The sequence below is a fragment of the Colobus angolensis genome, unplaced genomic scaffold, assembly GCF_000951035.1.
Source record: "Colobus angolensis palliatus isolate OR3802 unplaced genomic scaffold, Cang.pa_1.0 Scaffold161, whole genome shotgun sequence".
NCBI lineage: Eukaryota > Metazoa > Chordata > Mammalia > Primates > Cercopithecidae > Colobus > Colobus angolensis.
Window position 1 is genome coordinate 4,340,018 of NW_012114722.1, and position 6,340 is coordinate 4,346,357.

The window sequence follows — 6,340 nt, forward strand, 5'->3', positions numbered from 1 at the left end:
GAAGAATCAATATCGTGAAAATGGCCATACTGCCCAAGGTTATTTATAGATTCAATGCCATCCCTATCAAGCTACCAATGAGTTTCTTCACAGAACTGAATGACTAAGCTGTTTTAAAAAGTCAAATCCTCAGAGGATCAAGATTTGCCATAAGTGAGGATACTCATGACAGTTTTTCTTAGGCTCTGCAGCTAATCCCACTGAGTAATTTTAGAAATGTTTGTGCAGTAGCATTATCATTAAAATACATGTGTGACCACTTTTTGGAACAATGCTCATTTGGCTTTCTCAATTCTGCTATGTTTGTGGAAAAATTCGTCTCAAGAGGTCATAGTCAAACCTTGGACACACTGTTTCATCACAATACTCTCAAATATATCTTTTTTTCTGGAGGCCCTTCTGACCTTCATTCACATAGTAGCTTCATTTATGTGACTAAAGCACTAGAATGAAAACCAACAGAAATGGTGTTTGCCGTTATTTTTATGGACTTAGGTCAGCTACTCAATTACTGTGACAGCAACCCTTCAATCTAGAGATGACTTAAATAGATTGACCTGTAGAATGTAGAATGGTTATGCCACTGCAAATAAACATAACATTGACATCTTCATGTAAATACTGCTCTTACCCCAAGTGTACCAATAGTTGCCCTAATCCATTCTCTCTATTCACCCACCCTATTTTTTATTCTTATACACATTTTATTTCTGCTCTTGTCATCTTGTATTAAGTTCTAAGTCCATATTTTCACAGTCCTCTTGTATAATGGGTAGAGATCAGGTGGTGGGTTTCATGTGAAAATATGTCTACTTCCAGAAAAATAGTGACTCGAACAAAAGGAAAGAGATATTCTGGCCATTTGTGCCCACCCCTTTTACTTGGCAGGGCTTAATTTCTTGCTAATAACTCTTTAGCTTTTTGTGCTAAAAAAAGGTGAAAAGTTTGAAGCAGAGCTATTATTTCTCTTTTACCCCAGAAACATAGAACCTCATATCTCTTTACCCCATCCACATCTTCATAATTCCCTTTACTCCAGAATTTATCTTTACTGAATAGTATAAGCAGAGACAAATTTATTTTGAAGTGAGAGAAGCTTAATCATCAGGGTTTCTTACTTGAAATGACCGTCCCAAGACATTGTACTTAATTTTACATTTGTAATTTTGTTTTATTTTCCTAAATGCGCTGTCCCCTCCAGTTTGTATTAATAAGTTTTAGGCTCTAAAACAACCCAAATCCATCCTCAAATGTAATAATCTCTTCTTTCTCTTCTACTTACTCCCTTTTGAAGATTTGCTCTAACCATTGCAAAGCTTCTGTTCCATTTCTTTTGTCCTTTACTCTGCTCAAGGCAAGATAGAGGCCAAACCCTATGTGACATGTGGGTTCTCCGAATGGTTTCTTTTACCCTATTCATTAGAGATTAGTGATGGCTGTACTCCTAAGAAAACTTGGGAGGCATCAGACAGACTTGAATTCTACCAGTGCATTTACCAGTTTGACATTAGTTAACATTTGTGAACCCTAATATTCTCATCGACAAACTAGAAATAATAATATTTACTTTTCAGATTTGCCCTGAGGATTAATCCAAAAAATCAAGGTGAATGCACCTTACTCAAGTGCCTGGCACTTATTCTGTATCAACACTTTCAGATTCTACTTCCTTTTCCTTCAGCTGCCGTAGCAGGACGCAGCTTTGTTCCGGCAGAGAGAATACTTACCATCTGCAGTGTTTTGAATTTCCTCTGACTTATAAGAGCTACAAAAATGCATGTCATTAACCTGAGAGGGCAAGAGATTCCCTAGGCAGGCACTGAGGGATGGAACTGCAGCTTTGTTTGAAAGAGTGGCAGCAGACAGAAAGGGCAGCAGCAGCAGCAGCAGCTCTGTAAGCCACCCATCTTCAAGCTCTAGTCTGTTCAGCTCAGATAAGACAGTGTGCCTCTTCCTCCATATCCAGCATATGAAGTTTATTTCCCTCGTTTTTGTTTTCCATGTTATATTTGAAAAATGAGCATTTGTTCTTAAAATGTGAGAATAAATCTTTGATGGGGATGGAGGTGTAGCACAGCATTTTATTCAGTAAGCAAACACTTTTCAGATGTGTTCCTCAAATAATGACTGAAAAATCAGCAGAGACCCAAGGATGGTACAGTAAGCTATTAAGTCGGAATACTTGGGTTCTTTCTGTCTTTTCTGAGCACTTTTCTTTCAGAGTATTTGTTCATTTTGAGAAACTTAGCAGAATTACTTTTAAGCATATTTTGAATATTAAGATCTTGAAAGATTGTATCACTTCTTGGCTTAAAAATTAAGGAAATTAAACATCTCATTTTTCCTAGTAACCTTTTATTAGTAGAGTTTATTGTCATTTAACCTTAGGCAATAGTGGAAATTTATTGTTAATAATTCTTGGTAGATATATTGTGCCTGTGATCTTATTGGGAATGTTTTATTCCCAAGTTATGTGGAGATTTGTCTGTTTTACCTTTTATCTGTGTAGAAATATAATGAAATAAATATCAGGTTGAAAGTTAAGAGACCCTGTATTCTAATCTTAGCTGTATATCAATCAAGTATGTGGTTTCTAAGTGAGTCACTTCATGTTACACTGAAAATAATGAATCTGTAAAGCAAGAAGGTAACTCCTTATCTGTATATTGCATTTTATAGATAAATGAGATAATATATTTACTAATTGTTTGGGTTCAGTGGAAGATAGGTAAACTGGTAATAGTACCGTAACTTCTCATGTTAACAGTGATTTAAAACATAATGTAGGTGGAGAGATTCGATATTTGAGAGAAAAAGAAAAGCTAGAGAAATGGCTGGTTAGCATGGACTTAAAATTCTGAATCAAGTTAGTTCACCACTTATCTGGTCTTTATTAATATATTTCTTGGTAGACAAGCCTTCACAAGATTATAAATTAATAATATGCCAGTTTTCATTGAGGATATATTTAAAAGTAGCCAGTGGAGAAATTTTTCCCTAAGAACATTACCTCTTTGGTTCAACGTTTCTTATATAAAGAGCTTCATCTTGTGATAGTTTGCTGAGAATGATGGTTTCCAGCTGCATCCATGTCCCTACAAAGGACGCAAACTCATCCTTTTTTATGGCTGCATAGTATTCCATGGTGTATATGTGCCACATTTTCTTAATCCAGTCTGTCACAGATGGACATTTGGGTTGATTCCAAGTCTTTGCTATTGTGAATAGTGCCGCAATAAACATACGTGTGCATGTGTCTTTGTAGTAGAATAATTTATAATCCTTTGGGTATATACCCAGTAGTGGGATGGCTGGGTCATATGGTACATCTAGTTCTAGATCCTTGAGGAATCGCCATACTGTTTTCCATAATGGTTGAACTAGTTTACAATCCCACCAACAGTGTAAAAGTGTTCCTATTTCTCCACATCCTCTCCAACACCTGTTGTTTCCTGATTTTTTAATGATGGCCATTCACCACATGTTCTCACTCATAGGTGGGAACTGAACAATGAGAGCACTTGGACTGGGGAAGGGGAACATCACACACTGGGGCTTATCATGGGGAGGGGGGAGGGGGGAGGGATTGCATTGGGGAGTTATACCTGATATAAATGATGAATTGATGGGTGCTGACGAGTTGATGGGTGCAGCACACCAACATGGCACAAGTATACATATGTAACAAACCTGCACGTTATGTGCATGTACCCTAGAACTTAAAGTATAATAAAAAAAAAAAAAAGAGCTTCATGACAAATTCTTCAAGAAGTTTAGTTTCAGACAAAAGCAAAATACTTTATATCCAGATGAATTGGTATTTTTAATCAAATAACAAACACTAACAATTGTATTTCCAATTTTGCTTTGACTATCAGGAAGCTTGCAGCTTAATGTAGTGATAAATTATAGTAATTGTCCTCAGCCTAGTTCTCTCATATAGTTATCTATTCATATTTTTAAACAGGTAAATAGATAAGTAATATTTCTGTATAAATCTAGTGGTTCATTTACTAGCTAGGCCACAGTGTTTGGTTTGATTCTTATGTAGACAATTGAATATTGCTTCATTCAAAGATAACCTTCATTGGCCCTAGCCCTGGATGACTGTATGCAAACTGGTTACAAGGAAGAACTGTGGAAAAATCTGGAGTAATTAGAGCTAAGTAACACTTTACTAATACTATAAAACAGCTAAATCCATATGTTGTCAATGATGTTGTAGGCTAATCAACTTTAGAAATGAATGATAACAATATTTTGTTATTCATACACATAAGGAACGATGTATTTTGCCCTTGTTTACTGAGTAATGCTGATGGAACATTAAGCTCTTTATGTATTTATGTATTTATTTGAGACAGAGTCTCGCTCTGTTGCCCAGGCTGGAGTGCAGTGGCATGATCTTGGTTAACTGCAGTCTCTGCCTCCTGGGTTTAAATTATTGTTGTGCCTCAGCCACCCAAGTAGCTGGGATTACAGGCATGTGCCACTATGCTTGGCTAATTTTTATAATTTTAGTAGAGACCGGATTTCACCATGTTGGCCAAGCTGGTCTCATACTCCTGGCCTCAAGTGATCCACTTGCCTCAGCCTCCCAAAATGCTGGGATCATGGGCATGAGCTACTGGGCCTGGATGAGATCTGAAATTACATTTTCTCATCCCATCCTATCATGGCATTGGAGTGGAAAAATAAAAGTAAGTGTGTGCTATGTTTAGGCAAATGGGTTGGAGACAGCCTTAGACTATTTTATGATCCTTCATGATCCAGGAGCATAGGAATATATTACCTTGTACCTGTGAAAATAGTGATAGAGAGATTGGTAGACTCCAGGAAAAAGATATTGATGGATTCAGAAGTAGTACTTGTTGGCTACGAGGGCAATGGGATTTAAAATTTTCTATAGAATACATCAAACTTCTTATATTGATGCAGGACAATCAGCAGAAGGGTAGAAGAGAGGGTCTAATGAAGACTTGTTAGAGCTAGATGTTGAGGTCAAATTTGGATTTAATATTTAAAAGAACTGAACCTCTTCCTGAATAGGGAAGGAAGGATTATCCCAGTGGGACAAGTTCCAGCTTCCAAAACAGTGAGACTTCTTTAGACCTAAAACATTACATGTCTATGAACAATCACCTGAGGCATCTGCAGAAAGGCCTAATGAGCCACATAGCAAGGCAAGGATAGAAGAGAAATATTTCTAATATAGTTCCTAAAAGATTAAGGAAATGCAAGCACACTGCTTTTTGCATTCTCACATTCCTGAGATGATCTTACCATTGAAGAAACCCCAGAGTTGGTAATGCAGAAACTAAGGAATAACAACTTATCTTCCAAGGGTCAAGCCTCATTCAGCAACAATTTTCCTTTTTGAAACAAACTGCCAGGGCTGGAAGACTAGATAAAACTACTGAGAAAGAATGAAATATATGGCCGAATAGGAACAGCTCCAGTCTCCAACTACCAGCGCGAGCAACACAGAAGACCGGTGACTTCTGCATTTTCAACTGAGGTACTGGGGTCATCTCACTAGGGAGTGCCGGACAATCAGTGCTGGTCAGCTGCTACAGCCCGACCAGCAAGAGCTGAAGCAGGGCGAGGCATCGCCTCACCTGGGAAGCGCAAGGGGGAAGGGAGTCCCTTTTCCTAGCCAGGGGAACTGAGACACATAACACCTGGAAAATCGGGTGACTCCCACCCCAATACTGCACTTTGAGCAAACGGGCACACCAGGAGATTGTATCCCACACCTGGCCGGGAGGGTCCCATGGCCACGGAGCCTCCCTCATTGCTAGCACAGCAGTCTGCGATCTAACCGCAAGGCAGCAGCGAGGCTGGGGGAGGGGCGCCTGCCATTGCTGAGGCTTAAGTACGTAAACAAAGCCGCTGGGAAGCTCGAACTGGGTGGAGCTCACAGCAGCTCAAGGAAACCTGCCTGTCTCTGTAGACTCCACCTCTGGGGACTGGGCACAGCTAAACTACAACAACAAAAATAGCAGCAGAAACCTCTGCAGATGCAAACGACTCTGTCTGACAGCTTTGAAGAGAGCAGTGGCTGTCCCAACATGGAGTTTGAGATCTCAGAAGGGACAGACTGCCTGCTCAAGTGGGTCCCTGACCCCTGAGTAGCCTAACTGGGAGACATCCCCCACTAGGGGCAGACTGACACCCCACACCTCACAGGGTGGAGTACAACCCTGAGAGGAAGCTTCTAAAGTAAGAAACAGACAGGTACACTCACTGTTCAGCAATATTCTATCTTCTGCAACCTCTGCTGCTGATACCCAGGCAAACAGGGTCTGGAGTGGACCTCAAGCAATCTCCAACAGACCTA